Here is an 18,193-nt window from a genome sequence, read left to right as displayed (position 1 = left end):
CAGTTTGTACCAACCAACATCTGACTTTTAACCACTTCCTGTGAGTAACATGTTTTTGAAATTTTCCACAGCAAATACTTCACTATCACTATCACCATATGTTATATGTGCACCCATTTCTCATTAATAGTATTGAATTTCAAACAAACTACAGCTAAATCTTCTGCTTACTAAGAAATGCTCCCTTTGTTTTTCTTTGGGTGGACAAGATGCTTTAGCTTGGAACTAGAAAAACCAAAATCAAAGTGAAGGGCTCAAATAGATACTTGAGGATTTTCACTTTTGTTTTATTTTATTTTGCAGTTATTCGCAGTAAACCCAAACAACCACCATCTTCACTCATTGCACTCCCACTGGCATCAGCTGGAGACCTGCCAAGGTAGAAGCTGACTGGAACAACAAAAATTGTTCTCTGATAACAAGACTGTTGTTGGAGCTCTTGTCCCTCCTTCACGACCAACTGGGCTCACTGGAGACTTGTTGACCTCTTCTTTCAGCTGAACATGGGACACACACACATATGCATGTAATTGACACAGACACCCCCCCCCCCCTCCAAAAAAAGCTTCTCCCAGCTGACGTAGGTGACAGGTCTGGACCAGCGCTGTAGGATGGCAGGAGGACGGGATGGCTGTTTGTCTACACCGGCTCACTCCATACTCCCACCCCGTTGCTTGTCATGTCTTTTGATGGTGTAAGATGTTTAGATTAATGTGCTTTATGTGCTGAGGTGTTTTTTTACTGACCTCAAGCTGCTCTCCTAGTGGAGCCCAGTCTGAGTAGAGTCCTTTTTTTTCCTCCTCCTGTCCCAGATGTTGTGTATGTTCATTGTTTTGCTACCTATTCTGACCTGTCTTACCAATGTGATGTTTGTGTAATACAGTGGCTTGCAAAAGTATTCGGCCCCCTTGAACTTTTCCACATTTTGTCACATTACAGCCACAAACATGAATCAATTTTATTGGAATTCCATGTGAAAGTGGTGCACATAGGAGAAGTGGAACGAAAATCATACATGATTCCAAACATTTTTTACAAATAAATAACTGCAAAGTGGGGTGTGCGTAATTATTCAGCCCCCTGAGTCAGCACTTTGTAGAACCACCTTTTGCTGCAATTACAGCTGCCAGTCTTTTAGGGTCTGTCTCTACCAGCTTTGCACATCTACAGACTAAAATCCTTGCCCATTCTTCTTTGCAAAACAGCTCCACAACTGCTCTGTGACGCCTCAGAGTTTGTCTAAGAGAATACTGGGAGCAACAACACCATGAAGTCCAAAGAACACACCAGACAGGTCAGGGATAAAGTTATTGAGAAATTTAAAGCAGGCTTAGGCTACAAAAAGATTTCCCAAGCGTTGAACATCCCATGGAGCACTGTTCAAGCGATCATTCAGAAATGGAAGGAGTATGGCACAACTGTAAACCTACCAAGACAAGGCCGTCCACCTAAACTCACAGGCCGAACAAGGAGAGCGCTGATCAGAAATGCAGCCAAGAGGCCCATGGTGACTCTGGACGAGCTGCAGAGATCTACAGCTCAGGTGGGGGAATCTGTCCATAGGACAACTATTAGTCGTGCACTGCACAAAGTTGGCCTTTATGGAAGAGCGGCAAGAAGAAAGCCATTGTTAACAGAAAACCATAAGAAGTCCCGTTTGCAGTTTGCCACGAGCCATGTGGGGGACACAGCAAACATGTGGAAGAAGCTGCTCTGGTCAGATGAGACCAAAACGGAACTTTTTGGCCAAAATGCAAAACGCTGTGTGTGGAGGAAAACTAACACTGCACATCACTCTGAACACACCATCCTCACTGTCAAACATGGTGGTGGCAGCATCATGCTCTGGGGGTGCTTCTCTTCAGCAGGGACAGGGAAGCTTGTGAGAGTTGATGGGAAGATGGATGGAGTCAAATACAGGGCAGTCTTGGAAGAAAACCTCTTGGAGTCTGCAAAAGACTTGAGACTGGGGCGGAGGTTCACCTTCCAGCAGGACAACGACCCTAAACATAAAGCCAGGGCAACAATGGGATGGTTTCACACAAAACATATCCATGTGTTAGACTGGCCCAGTCAAAGTCCAGATCTAAATCCAATCCAGAATCTGTGGCAAGATCTGAAAACTGCTGTTCACAAACGCTGCCCATCTAATCTGACTGGAAAAGTTCAAGGTTCTTGGTCTGGCAGCAGCAAAACAGTTCAGAAGGCCACCCATGACGGCGAAGAAGCCCAGCTAATGGCCTGGAAAGTGGCCAGTGCCGACGAGGTGCTGGCACAGGATGTGGACGTGCAAACCGAGCAGGACCCGATGGCGGCGTGGCAGACGCAGGAGACGAGGAAGGACCAGCTGCTTTTCAGCTGCTTCTCCACTCCACACTCAGCTCCTCTCTTAAGCCACTGCGTCAGTGAAATATGGAGCATCTGATTACTGAGTGGCAGCAGCTGCCCTGCCATCCAGCCTCGCACTGCCCCTCGATATACCAAGCCTACCTTGGATGAGCGAGACACAGATACCTGAAGCCATACCGACCGTGACCACTGAGCAAGTAACTTGTCGTGATCCTGGGTCCTTTTGACCCAGCGTTTTGTGTTTTCTCTTCTTGCGATTTTGGTTCTGTTAGTATTTAGTATTTATTTATTTATTGTCATTGTCAAGAACAATGAAATTGCGTTTGGGGCTTCCATACAACCCCAAAAAAAGAAGAAAATAATAAATACCCCTTAAAACCCAAGTGTACATATTTAACCCAGTGTGACTCCAATGCAATAAGACAATCCTTAGCAATAATGTTCGTAGAAATTTCTCTGTTTAGTGTTTACTCTGTTTTGCCCGTGTGTTCCTGTATCTAGTCCGCGTTTCTTAGTTTGTGTCCTTTCATGTGTAAGTTCCTGTTTTATTGTGAAGGTCTGCGTCTTATGTGAGTGTTTCAGTTTGCCTCCCTAGTCTCGTCACGTTAATCACTCCCAGCTGTGTCCCCCACCTGTGTGTAATCTCCCTGTGTTCTCTGAGTGTATTTAAGTTGTGTCTTCTGTCATAGTAGTTGCTGGTTTGTCTGTGTTGTTTCCTCTCGGTCTCCCTGCATCTCTCCATGTGTATTTCCCCGGACCTCCCTGCATCTTCGTTTCTGGTTTGTTTTGTTAGTTTTACCCAGTTTAGGTTTTCCTGTTTCACCTTCACCCACACCATTGCTGTTTGTATTTTCTTTTGTTAAATAAATACTCATCTGCACCAGAGCTGCCGCATTTTGGGTCCTATCTCCAATTCCGCACGTCTGCCACCGTAGTCGTGACATAACTACTACACTAACCCCAAAGGAAGGGGTTACATGAAGAGGATGTGGGACCTATGGAATCTTTGATTCCCAGCATCCATATTGTACACCCAACCTATCAGAAGAAGGAACAGCTCGGAAGTGGAGATCGAAGAGGTGGAACACAAATAGTATGGCAAGGGGGAGCTAGGTCAACAGGTCAGGTAGAAGATATCGTATATGAAAAAATAAAATAAAATTCCCTTCTCTCCACTACAGGTGGTCTTTATCCTTCAAACTCAGGTTTTTTTTGTTTTTGTTTTTTACCAGAGGCCTGGGGGCTTGAGGGTCCTGTGCAGTATCTTAGATGTCTAGGACTGGGCTCTTCTGGACAGAGATCTCGGATGTTGATCTGTTGCCATTTTTTTATTGGTTGACATGGTACATTTTTCCCGCCTATAGGAAAGAGGTGGCTTTTTTTTTTCTTTCTTTCCTGTTTTTCATGGTGTCATTAGGAAATGCTTTTTAAAAAATGTTTCTTCCACACAAAAGTGACACTAGTACTCAGAACAAAAGTATCGCTTACTTTTTTTTTCAATTTCAATCAAAGCAACAGAATCACAATGTCTACTAAAATAAATGTATCACATAACCTTGTGGCCATAAAATATAGAAACTGCAATTAACCCAGCCCTCATGAATGTGGCATCAATAGAAAGCCCAGGATGTCCCTTGACAGTACAGCAGGAGTCATAGAAATTGCATATATAGTGCTTGACATAGAGGGCTCAGACTCATGTCCTTAACAGAGGACAAAGATGATTTGCTGGGTATTAGGAGGTTATCATCCGTCTGGGTTCTTGGCTAGCTTTGCATTAGCATGCTGTTTGTGCAGATGCTTGTTGTTTTAGCATCGTAATGCAGTTGTTTCTATCCTGGATGCAGGTTCCACTTTACCATCCCACTGTTGTCCTTTTGTGCAATAAAATAAAAAGAATGTCCATATCTCCTCCGTCTTCTCCTGAAACCTATCCACCACCCATCTCCAGTACGTAAACTGAAATTAGCTGATTGTAGCGCAGGAAGAAAAAAGGGTTTCCCCGTGATAATTTTTCTTTTGTTTTTTTTTTGTTTTTTTCTGCCATGTCAATAACTGAAGAACCTTTGTAAAGTAAATTATGGTATAATTATAGCTGTAATGTACTTACTGAAATTAGTACAGCCACACATTAAATTACTGAAAAATGAAATGTGATTACAGTAGTCTGTCACTCTAACATACCACACCCAACACTGTCACCTAACACTTTTTGAACACTGTCACATCAATATTATTTGAATCCTAATAGTTTTATTCTTACATTTAAAAAACTTCATTTTCATCCACAGCTATGAGGACTATAGCACGTTACTTAGTCCCTATGGACCCCAAAGCACTTTACACTACATTCAGTCATCCTCACATACATTCATACACCGGTGATGGCAAGCTACAGCCACAGCTGCCCTGGGCCGGACACTGGCGCCACTGGGCCCTCTGACCAACATCAGTAGGCAATGGGTGAAGTGTCTTGCCCAATGACACAACGACCGACAGTCTCGGAGCCAGGGCTCGAACCGGCAACCTTCCGATTACAAGACGAACTGCCAATTCTTGAGCCACGATCGCCCCACCTGTGCCAGGTTTAAGTCCAGCATGGCCCAGGGACTCCAGCAGTGCGGCTACTCGCTGCACATGCTGCACCCAGGTGTCGCTGTGGATGATAACATCATCCTAATAAAGCAGCATAAGCCACGTGTACATGCAGCACCCATTCCATGTGTCGTTGGAAGGTGGCTGGTGCTCTGAGCAAGCTGAACAGAAGTGTGATAATTTCGTAAACACCGTACGTTGTGAAGAAGGCTGTGGAGAGTCTGCCAGTAGCCCTTGGTTAAATCAAGTGTAGAGACAAAATGTCGGTCCAAGCGCTCATCGATACGAGCATCAGATCAGCATCAAACTGTAACACTTAATAAACATACACAGATACAGAGTGGTGCATGAAACATTATGATAACAGTGTGAACAAACTGATCAATGTGAGCTGAATGCCACATGATCTCACTGGTATCTTCTGATAAGTGGGGTGTGGAAATAGTGACTTTGCTGGAAAAGGGAATGGGCATTTAGAGTTTTTGCTAGTGAATTTTCTCTGTGTTCAAATTTTTTCATGCATACTGCTATACATGGAGCCACATCAAACTGATTTAAGGTGGGTGTGAAGGATGGATGTGTTTTTTAGGGTTTTTGCACAGATGCATTGTGGATACATCTCTGGCCTGATGAATAACTGACATGGAACCATTGTGGTAAAACAGATGGCATAAAAAGTGAACGTAACTACCACAGTTTTCTGAAATCTTCTTTTGAAATTTCAACATGATCACTGTCACCATACTGGTTGCAAACAAAACAAAGAATAAAGAAAAAAAAGGGTCGCAACGAGGAGTGAAACTGTTTACTCAACTTGTCAATTACAATAACTTAGTGAAACTTAAAAGAGTGAGTTTAATATATAAAGTCTTACACTCCCTTGCTCTACCACCACTAAAGCAGTTCATTAGGCATAAAGAAAGCTCAGACAGGACCACTCGAGCTTTAATCCGAGGAGACTTGTTTATACCCCACAGACGGACAGCATTTGGGCAGAACGTCCTCTCTGTCAAGGGAGGCCATCTGTGGAACAGTCTTCCTCAACCCATTAGAGAATGCTCTACACTCAATTTGTTTAAGGCAAAGGTTAAAAACTGGTTATGGACAAATCAAGTGTGTGATCATGTATGAGTTGTATAGTTTTAATGTTTTATTTGGGAACAGAATGGTGTGTATGTGTAAGTTTGGTGATGGAGTTTTTATTATGAATGAACGATGAATTTTTATGAATTATTATGTCTATTTTTTATGCTTAAGGACAACAGATTAAAATTAGCCTTTGGCTATAATCTGGTATGTTTACATTCATGTAATTTTTTTTTACATTTATGTTCATTAACCTGCACTGTCCTAAATAAATAAATAAATAAATCTACAAGTCATGCCAATGAGCTCAACAGTGACGATCCTCCTTTCTTATACACTTTATGACAAAATTTTATCAAATAAACTTCATGTTTTTTTCAATATGATCAGATAAATGGGACTGAGTCCATCCACTCAGCAGGAAAGTGTTAGGTAAATACATGTGGCAGGCAGAGGGTTGGAGGCCAGCAACTAAGGGACTTTATTTTTTTCTAGCCTGTAAACTATTTAGATCGATAAAAAAAAAATGTTTAGCTTACAGGGTGTTACATATCCAACGCAATTCAATTTTACTTGCCAAATCAGAACAGTTACTTCAAGGCGCATTATATTGTAAGGTAGACCCTACAATAATACATACAGAGAAAAGCTCAACAATCATATGACCCCCTATGAGCAAGTGACAGTGGGAAGGAAAAACTCCCTTTTAACAGGAAGAAAGCTCCAGCAGAACCAGGCTCAGGGAGGGACGGGGCCATCTGCTGCAACCAGTTGGGGTGACAGAAGGAAGACAGGATAAAAGACATGCTGTGGAAGAGAGACAGAGATTAATAACAAGTGTGATTCAGCAGAGAGGTCTATTAACACCTGTTGAGTGAGAAAGGTGACTGGAAAGGAAAAACTCAATGCATCATGGGAAACCCCCGGCAGCCTACGTCTATTGCAGCATAACTAAGGGAGGATTCAGGGTCACCTGGTCCAGCCCTAACTATATGCTTTAGCAAAAAGGAAAGTTTGAAGACTGATCTTAAAAGTAGAGATAGTGTCTGTCTCCTGAATCCAAACTGGAAGCTGGTTCCACAGAAGAGGGGCCTGAAAACTGAAGGCTCTGCCTCCCATTCTACTTTTAAATACTCTAGGAACAACAAGTAGGCCTGCAGAGCGAGAGCGAAGTGCTCTAATAGGGTGATATGGTACTACAAGGTCATTAAGATAAGATGAGGCCTGATTATTTAAGACCTTGTATGTGAGGAGCAGGATTTTGAATTCTGGATTTAACAGGAAGCCAAAACAGGAGAAATCTGCTCTCTCTTTCTAGTCCCTGTCAGGACTCTTGCTGCAGCATTTTGGATTAACTGAAGACTTTTCAGTGAGTTTTTAGGACATCCTGATAATAATGAATTACCATAGTCAAGTCTGGAAGTAATAAATGCATGAACTAGTTTTTCAGCATCACTCTGAGACAGGATATTTCCAACTTTAGAGATGCTGCGCAAATGGAAGAAAGCAGTCTTACATATTTGTTTAATATGTGCATTGAAGGACATGTCCTGGACACGGTGACTCACAGTGTTACTGGAGGCCAAGGTAATGCCATCCAGAGTAAGAATCTGGTTAGATACCATATTTCTAAGATTTCCAGGGTCGAGTAAAATAACCTCAGTTTTATCTGAATTAAGAATCAGAAAGTTAGCGGCCATCCAGGTGTTGATGTTTTTAAGACATTCCTGCAGTTTAACTAATTGACATGTGGCAGGCTTTGATTTACATATAAACTCAGAAATATCAGATAAATCAGGAAGATGAAAAGTGAAAAACGGCGCAAAATAGACAAAAGGTTCTGGAGAGGGGACAGACACAACATTTGAACTGAGTTGCTGGTGGATGTTATTGATTCAGCATCAATAACATCCACCAGCAATGCAGTGGCTGAACAGCATCAAGGAGTTACAGATTTCCGAAGAATAAAAGTGTGGTGATAAAGCGTTGGGGGGTTGAATTAGTTTGTTGAGAACTAAAAACAAAATCATTGCGTTACCCTCATAAGAACTGATAATACCCAGTGTTGGTCAAGTTACTTGAAAAAAGTAATCAGTAACTAATTACTGATTACTTCCCCAAAAAAGTAATCCCGTTACTTTACTCATTACTTATTTTCAAAAGTAATTAATTACTTAGTTACTTAGTTAATTAGTTACTTTTTAAAAACACGATTTACAACCTGAAGAGGTGATAAAGCGATAGATCTTTCAGCCCAATTCTACTTTTTCTGCATAATCCATCATACAAAATGTAATCAGATGGAAAAGTCTCTTTTTAAAACTTGTTTTATTAGTTTTAATCTTTTAACTTTATGCATCAAGCAAAGATTTAATTATAAGCAACATTCTCTGACTGGAAGAAATTAGTTTAACATTTAAACCTATTTTCTGCACATTCCAGCTCATAAAATAAAATATTTTTTGTGTTTACACTCAGTCTTTCAAATAGATGCAAGTAAAACACAGCAGAACATAAATAAAGTCAAAGACTCAGCGGTCCTGTTGCTCTATTTTCACCTGTAAAGCAGGAGTGGGGCAGGCGGAGGGTTACCCTGGTGCAGGTGTGCCGCGGTCAGTGGAAGAATCCGCGAGTTTCTCTGTGAGTTTCCCATTACGTCGTAGCTACTCGGTGCTTGCTCGGAAGTTTAGGGGTTTTTTCGCTGTAAAAAGAAGTTTTCTTCCCACGCACAACGGACACTAATGTTTTTGTCACTTTTTATGGAATCAAACTCAAAGTAAGGTCAGTACTTCCACGCTTTAAACGCTGCACGCTCATACTCTCTCCCACAATCGATATGTGATCCATTGTTGATCTGCACACAGCTGTTGTCACGAACGGCGCACTCGCTTACGTCAGTGTCGTGAGACATTCTCGCAAAAAATCACGGTTTTAGTAACGCAGTAACGCAGCGTTCCTACGGGAAAGTAACGGTAATCTAATTACCGTTTTTGCAATAGTAATCCCTTACTTTACTCGTTACTCGAAAAAAGTAATCAGATTATAGTAATACGTTACAAGTAACGCGTTACTGCCCATCTCTGATAATACCTGAGTAGAAACTTTGTTTGGCCTTGTTGATGGAGTCTTTATACTGAAGTATGGTATTTGTAGTTTTCTGCATCAACAGTTAAACCAGATTTCTTGTATGTACGCTCTTGCTGCCGAGCTTTGGCCTTCAATGCTCGAGAATGTCAACATCAATGTTCTTGATGTTGCGGAACAAGATGAGATGGGTTGGCTTGGTAGAGGAGCAGCTGAGAGTGAGGTTAAATGAAAGGAGGAAATGGTCAGTTATGGGAATTTCATCAGCAGAAAGATTTGAGGGCGTAAGACCAGAACAGCAGATCAAGTCCAAGGTGTGTCCTTTGGAGTGAGTGGGAAAGTCAATAAATTGTTTAAATCCAAAGCCCTTGAGACAGAAGGAAAAGTCTCTGGTGAGCAGAAGGTCCAGTGAGCTCATATGCAAGGCACTCTAGGGAGCTTAAAGTATCAACATTAACTGGCAGGACTTTCAAGTGCTGGCGAAAAATGATCATGAGGCACCCCCCCACGACCTGAGCAGCGAGGTTTAAAAAGTAAACAAACCCCGGAGGAGTGGATTTATTTAGCTGAGAAAAGTCATCGGGTTGTTTCCAGGTTTCAGTTAAACAGAAAAAGTCAAACTTACAGTCAGATAGGAGGTCTTGGATGAGAGGTCCCTTATTTGTCAGTGAGCTGATATTTAGAAGACCGAAGTTGAGTGGAGAATTTTCTTTTTTGCTAATTGCGGTGGGTGTCCTGGTCAGGTGGGCTAGAGATCGGTGGTTGACAGCCCGATCAGAGGTCCTGCGAGGGCGGCGAGTAGCAGACCAAAACGATTTAATTCCACTGGAGTTGAGGAAAATTCTGTGGGACCCACGATGGATGTATCTCCGGCGAGGCTGGAAAGTGATGTCCGGGTGGCAGTGGAGCGCCGCCGGCAATGGGAGCGACAGCTGTCCGCGAATGCGCAGGAGCTCAGCGGACATATAGCGGAGCAGTCCAGCATCAGGACAATCCAGAATAGTGCCGACCAGCTCAAAAACATCTCGGCCCACATCTATCCCAAAAAGGTAGACATCTTCAATGTCCTCGATCGACAGTCCCGCCAGGCACACGACACTCCAGTTTTTCCACCCGTCCATCGTGTATCTGGCAAGGAATGTCCTTCCAAGACAATCAGGCTCCCCTTAATTCAGCTTTCATCTTTCTTTTTGTTATTATATTTGTAGACTTGCTTTTCTGAACTCAATAAAAGCTGCTTTTGGATATATGGTCCGCACAAGTCAGCCACTAAAAACAAACCTGTCACGGTTCTGGGTCAGGTTGACCCAGTATTTTGAGTTATGTTTTGGTTTATTTTTGAATGATTGTTCTTTATGTTTCTCTGGTGCTTTGTTGGGTTTTATGATGAATCTGCCTTTCAAGTTACTTTGGTGTGTTTGTTTCCTTATTCTCTTAGTGCTTGTGATGATTATGATGATGTTCTATGTTCCAGCTTATTCTGGTTTATTCTTAGTTCTGCCCGTGTTAAGTCTGTGTTTCTTAGTCTGCATCCTTGTGTCTTATTTCCTGTTTTATTGTGAAAGTCTATGTCTTATGTTAGTGTGTGCCGCTTTGCTCCCCCTGTCTCGTTAGTCCAATTTCTCCCAGCTGTGTCTCCCTCCTGTTGCCCATTCCCTGATTACCACCCTGTGTATATTAGCCCTGTGTTTTCCTGTGCTCAGTGTCGCGTCGTACCCTCAAGCTGTGTGTTTCCTCGTGTGCCTCGCTGCAAAGTGTGAGTTTATAGTTTTCCCAGTTTAGTTTAGTATGCTTTTCCCCTGTCAGCAAATAAAGCTGAGTTTTTTGAGTTCATGCCTCGAGTCTGAGTGCCTGCATCTTGGGTCCAACTCCTGCCTGCCACACAGCGATTCATGACAAAACCATTTTAGAATATATTTCATTATTGTAACCTACTTGAAGTACAATTAGAGAATCATTCTGTGAATTTTACTTGTTTCTTTCTTGAGGTTTTTCTGCTTTCCCAAAAAAGGAGCAGTTCTAAAAAACATTCTTACAACACCTATTACTGTTGGCACCTAATAATTGGCCCTCCATGATGCAGGCTCTGCTGGAGCATTCTTCTTGTTAAAAGGGAGTTTTTCCTTCCCACTGTCTATTAGATTGACATGATAAAATAAGTAAATATACAGAGTAGCACATTAAACATCATGAAAACAGTTTGAACAAACTGATAACACTCAAATGTCACATGATCTGATTGGATTCTTCTAATTAGTGGGGTGTGTAAATAGTGACATTTGCTGGAAAAGGGAATGGGCATTTAGAGGCTTTGCTGTTGATCGTTCTCTCTTCTGTTCTCTCAGTTTTCATGTACACCTCTAGACATGTAGCCACATCAAATTAATTTAAGGTGACTGTGAATGATTTAAAAAAAATCTTTTGATGTTTTTCAGTGTTTTTGCGGATATGAAAATCTGACAGGAAACAACTGTGCTAAACAAAGACACCATGAAAAGTGATTGCAACTACTGGAGGTTTCTGAAATCTTCTTTGGAAATTTCAAAACTATCACTGTCGCCATGCTGGTTTCTAAACAATAAACAATAAACAAACCAAAAAAGACTTGATGAGGAGGTCTAAGTTTGACAGTGAAACAGTTTGCTAAACTTGTCAAATACACGCCGTAAGTCAATGAGCTTAAAACTGATAATATTGCTTTCTCCATTCTGCCCATTACCCAACTTAGGATAGGGAGCCATCTGGGCTAGCCTACTCCACACCCCACCTCTGTGAGCAGATGATGAAATCAGCCTTGACCATCTGTGTCCCCGGCCTATGCACCACCTTAAATGTAAAAGGCTGGAGAGCCACGTACCACTGGGCGATCCAGGCATTGGCATCCTAATAGCAGAGAGAGTCGACTGTCCATTGGATGGCCATGAACTACTTCTTCACCGCACAGAACCAAGCGTCTCCTCCAACAGGGTCCTTCTGATATACACCACAGGGTGGTGCCCCCCTTACCTGCAGGGGCAAAACGGCCCCCCTGTTCGAGGAGTCTCTCTGCAGAATAAAAGGGAGGGGGAAGGGGTTCCCTACAGAGAGCCTTCTTAACCTGCACGAATGCCTCCTGGGACTGCTCCGTCCACTGGACCAGATCTGGGGCACCCTTTAGGGTGAGATCAGTCAAGGGGCTGCTCAGGTCAGCCAGCGCCAAGTACCGCCTCACCTCCTTTTTGGCCATGGGAGGTGGGCAGGATATGATGGCTGCTGTTGTATCCATCTGCGAGAGCACCAGATATCCCAGATAGAGTCCCTCTCTCTGTTGAACTGCGAACTTTTTCAAATTAGGTTTAAGTCCAGCATGGCCCAGGGACTCCAGTAGTGCGGCCACTCGCTGGACATGCCCCACCCAGGTGTCGCTGTGGATGATAACATCCTCCTAATAAAGCAGCACATTATGCCACGTGTACATTCAGCACCCATTCCATGTGGCGTTGAAAGGTGGCTGGTGCTCTGAACAAGAACAGAAGTGTGATAAATTCGTAAACACTGCACGTTGTGAAGAAGACTCTTGGGAATCTGCCAGTGACCCTTGGTTAAATCAAGTGTAGAGACAAAATGTCGGTCCAAGAGCTCATCGACATGGGCATCAGATCGGCATCAAACTGTGACACTTAATAAACATACACAGATACAGAGTGATGCATGAAACATTATGATAACAGTGTGAACAAACTGATCAATGGGAGTTGTGGTCACATGATCTCACTGGTATCTTCTGCACTCAAAAAAAGGAAATTGGGTGGTTGTTACATTTACAAAAGTCTAACTTGTCATTTGAACAAAATAATTTTGTGTTTCTATGGAGAACACAATTAAATCATGTTGGATCTGCATGAAATTCAACAACTTTCTTCTTGTTCAGATGACATGACACAATCTAGGAAGAGTGGTTAGTTGCCTGGACTCATGAAATTCACAAAAACACACGAGATTTCAAACCACAGGAAGACAACCACACACACACCACGTGTATGCTGTTACTATTTATTATGGTTTAACTTGTCAAGGACAAAAACATAAAGAAAATTCTGCATCATAGGTTTCCTACATTTGTTAAGTCTGTATTAACAGCTCAATGCCATGGTGGGTCGTGCTGTTGACCTCTCCAGGATGTAACCTGCCCCTCTTACCAAATCACTTCCGGAGCCCAGATAGATAAGAAGATGGGTGGATTGGAAGTTGCTGTAAATCCGTTGAATTTTTGTTGAACATTATGTAATATGAATACAACATGTACTACAGATGTAAGTTACATTTGTTCATTCAAGAAGATTATCGTTGGTGTAACAAACAAATATTTTACTAGGTCATGTAACAAGACTGAATTTTGATGTGCCAAAGTGATATAAAATAAAAAATAAATAAATTTAATTAGACTAACTTGGTACAAACATGTTGATTGAATAAAAGTCAACTTAATTGAATGTTAATGTCATGGTGAATTGGATTAAAGGACTCAGGTGCGAGACTCCTTGCAGAATGACAGTGGATTTATTTACAGTGAAAAAAAGTGAGTTAACAGTTCAAGTCCATAATCCAAAAAAGGGCAGTGCAGTGATACGGCGACCTCTCCTCACAGTGACAGTGCAGTAATAATCCACAACAACTCCTGGTGCCGGCTCCTCCTCCAATCCTTGAACCCTGGAGGCAGATGAGAAAAAACACACGCTCAATAACGAAACGTCCTCTCCTTCACAAACCGGGTATGCTAATCATGACTACGCTACCCGGTTTAGTTCAACGTTCCAGCGTTGGTTGTGACTCAATCGCCCCGTTAAATAGGTCTACGCTGGCAAGGTAATTCTGCACAGGTGCGATGATTCTAGCTGAGTACACTCCCCTCCGGTCAACTGCCGTTCCGTGCCACGGCTTCCGGAAGTACATGTTCCAGCAGAAAAACACATGCCCAGGATGGAGAGGAGAACACGACATAGTACACACAAACACCACAACAAATTGGCAAGACGATCAGTGAAGACCGTCTAGCCATGACAGTACCCCCCCATTAACGGGAGCCTCCCGGCGACCGACCAAATTTGTCAGGGTGCCGGCGGCGGAATTCCTTCACCATAGCACCATCCAGAATCGCAGACCGCGGCACCCAAGCACGCTCTTCCGGACCATACCCCTCCCAATCAACCAAAAACTGGAAGCCCCTACCGCGACGCCTGGCATCCATAATCCGCGTGATGGCATAAGCAGGAGCGCCGGCAACAACCCGGGCGGGCGGCGGGGGCCTGGAAGGCGGGCACAAAGGGCTGGTCCGGACCGGTTTCACCTGGGAAACATGAAACACATTATGAATCCTCATGTTGCGAGGAAGGGCCAAACGAACAGACACCGGATTCAACACAGCTTGGATCGAAAAGGGCCCAATAAAACGCGGGGCCAACTTCTTGGATTCAGTTCGTAAGGGAATATACCTGGAAGAGAGCCACACCTGCTGTCCAACACGATAGGCAGGGGCCGGAGTGCGGCGACGATCGGCCAACCTCTTATTCTGTGCCGTCGTCCTTAACAGAGCCGCCTTGGTGGCGCGCCACGCCCGCCTGCAGCGTCTCATATGATGCTGAACAGAGGGAACGGCCAGCTCACCTTCAGTGATGGCAAGTAATGGTGGCTGGTACCCCAGCGACGCTTCAAACGGAGACACACCAGTGGCTGCCGACGTGCTGGAATTGTGGGCGTACTCAATCCAAGCCAACTGGTCACTCCAGGTGGATTGGTTCGAGGAAACCACACAGCGTAACATGGTTTCCAACTCCTGATTCGCCCTCTCTGCCTGACCGTTCGTCTGAGGATGAAAACCGGAAGACAAACTCACACGGGCCCCTAGTCCTGAACAAAACGCCCTCCAGACCCGGGAAGTAAACTGGGGGCCCCGATCAGAAACAATGTCTTGTGGAATCCCATGTAACCGAAAAACATGCTCGGTAAGAAGCCGAGCCGTCTCTAAGGCAGTCGGGAGTTTGGGCAACGCCACAAAGTGCGCCGCCTTGGAAAAACGATCTACAACAGTTAGTATGGTCGTGTTACCTGATGACGACGGTAGACCAGTGACAAAATCCAAAGCAACATGCGACCAGGGGCGCTTGGGGACTGGCAGAGGGTGCAAGAGACCGGCCTGGGGGGCACTGGGGGTCTTATTGCGAGCGCAGGTAGGGCAGGCCGCAACGTAGTCCCGAACATCCCTGAGAAGAGAGGGCCACCAAAACAAACGTCGCAGGAAACTCACGGTGCGGTTCTTACCAGGGTGGCAGGAGAACTTTGCTGTATGGGCCCAGTGTATAACCTTGCCCCGGACCGTTGTGGGAACGAACAGTCGTCCGTCAGGGCCCGTCCCTGGGTCCGGCTCCTGTTGCTGGGCCTCTTTAACCATCCTCTCGATCTCCCATGTGATAGCTCCCACGATGCAAGTGGCGGGCAGAATGGGTCTCAGCTTCTCTCCGTCATCCGTGTGTGGTGCGAATTGGCGTGAGAGAGCGTCGGGTTTTGTGTTGCGTGATCCTGGTCTGTAGGTTATAGTGATATTGAAACGTGTAAAGAACAAGGCCCACCTGGCTTGACGTGCGTTAAGACGCTTAGCTGCCTGGATATACGCCAAGTTCTTATGGTCCGTCCAAACCACAACGGGGTGTTCACTTCCCTCCAACCAGTGCCTCCATTCCTCCAGGGCCAGCTTAATGGCGAGGAGCTCCCGATCGCCCACGTCGTAATTCTGTTCCGCTTGGGTCAGCCGTCGAGAGAAGTAGGCACATGGATGCAGCTTGCCACCCACCCGCTGGGAGAGAACGGCCCCTACCCCCGAATCCGATGCGTCCACTTCCACCACAAATGGTCGGGTGAGGTCAGCCTGGATCAAAATGGGAGCAGAGGAAAACAGTTGTTTCAAACGAGCAAATGCCTGCTGCGCGGAACTAGACCATAGAAAGGGCAGTTTGGGAGAAGTGAGTTGTGTGAGGGGAGAAACCACCTGGCTAAAGTTCCTGATGAACCTCCTGTAAAAGTTGGCGAACCCAATAAACCTTTGCAGTTCTCGACGCGTCTTGGGTTCGGGCCACTCCACCACTGCCTTCACCTTAGCAGGATCGGCTCGTAGCTGCCCCTCCTCCACAATAAACCCCAAAAACGGCACAGACTGAACATGAAACTGGCATTTCTCACCCTTGACGAACAGTCGATTTTCCAGCAGACGCTGCAGCACCAGTCGCACCTGTTTCACATGTTCGGCTCGAGTCTTAGAGAAGATGAGAATGTCGTCTAAATAGACAAACACAAAATGATTAATAAAGTCACGCAGCACATCATTAACCATTGCTTGGAAGACAGCGGGGGCGTTGGTGAGTCCGAATGGCATGACCAGATATTCGAAGTGCCCCAAATGGGTGTTAAACGCAGTCTTCCATTCATCCCCCTCACGAACACGAACCAGGTGGTATGCATTACGGAGATCGAGTTTGGAGAAGATAGTCGCCCCTTGGAGTAGTTCAAACGCTGAGACAAGAAGAGGGAGGGGATATCTGTTCTTGACGGTGATCTTGTTCAGGCCCCGAAAATCAATACAGGGGCGGAGAGACCCGTCCTTCTTCTGTACAAAGAAGAATCCAGCCCCCAAAGGGGATGTAGATGGGCGAATTAAGCCGGCAGCGAGAGAGTCTGTAATGTAGCGCTCCATCGTCTCACGTTCAGGCCTTGAGATGCTGTAAAGCCGGCTGGTGGGTAATGGGGCGCCAGGGTGCAGATCTATCCCGCAATCATAAGGGCGATGAGGCGGGAGAGACACTGCTAGGTCTTTGCTGAATACTTGAGCCAGGTCGTGGTACTCTGGAGGGACGGCTGAGAGATCGGGTGCCTTCACCTGAGCCGCCGGATTTAGGGGCACTAAACTGGGCACCGCTGCACGTAAACAATGTTCATGGCACCACTCGCTCCAGCCTGTCACGCGTCCCTGAGCCCAGTCGATCTGCGGATTGTGCTGTTTGAGCCATGGGAACCCCAAGACCAAAGGGGTGCCGGGGGCTTTAAACAGAAACAGGGAAACTCTCTCAACATGGTTACCAGAAAGAACTAAAGTCAGATCGACAGTGCGATGGGTTATTGCCGCTAACGGGCTGCCGTTAAGAGCTGAAACCTGAAGAGGCTCCCGGAGAGGAACCGCGGGGAAGCCCAACTGCCTAGCGAGCGATTCATCCAAAAAATTTTGTTCAGCTCCAGAGTCCACTAATGCACGGCACTGGTGAGTGTGAGATTGAAAAACCAACTTAGCAGGACAACTCAGATGGGGAGCAACGTTCATGGTCGCACCCGTCAGTACTCCCACAGCTACTGACGGGCCTGGTCGTTTCCCCGAGAGGGGCATGCGTCAGCAAAATGTCCCTTCTTTCCACATGCAAAACACTCACCCGTCTGGCGTCTCTTCCTCCAATCTGTGGAGCTCAACCGTGCTCCGCCTAACTGCATCGGCTGCTCCTCCTCTTCCGCTGACCGCGGGTCCGTCCCCTTCCACTCCAGGGCCGGTAATCCAGTCCGCCACCCAGCGCCTCCCGGTGTCCGCTTGCTGAACTCCCGAAGGTGATCGTCCAACTTAATACATAAATTAATCAACGCACTCAAGGTTTTAGGCAATTCTTTGGAAGCCAACTCACGCTTCAGTCCCTCGTTCAGACTGTTCAAGAAAGCTCCCCGGAGCGCCATCTCCTCCCAACCAGTCTCCTCAGCAAGAATCCAAAAATCCACCGAAAAGTCAGCGACACTCCTCCGGCCCTGTTTCAAAACAAACATCCTATGTGCCGCACTGTCAGGGTTAGTTCCTTTATCAAAAACACTTCGAAATTTGCTCAAAAAATCAGTGTAGGAAATCTGAGGCTGGGAGTTTAGGACCGCTTGTGCCCACTGCAAGGCTCGACCTGTCAACAGCTCCACCATCAGGGTGATTTTAGAACAATCAGTGGCGTAAGCCTGAGGCTGCTGCCTAAACGTGAGGGCACACTGCATTAAAAAACCCCGACTCTTGTCCAAATCTCCGGAAAAT

Source organism: Aulonocara sp. 'chitande type north' Nkhata Bay, linkage group LG5, assembly GCF_057382095.1.
Source record: "Aulonocara sp. 'chitande type north' Nkhata Bay isolate Kocher_YH1m ecotype deep benthic linkage group LG5, A_spYH_male_GT1.1, whole genome shotgun sequence".
NCBI classification, from domain to species: domain Eukaryota; kingdom Metazoa; phylum Chordata; class Actinopteri; order Cichliformes; family Cichlidae; genus Aulonocara; species Aulonocara sp. 'chitande type north' Nkhata Bay.
This window is presented reverse-complemented; position numbering follows the sequence as displayed.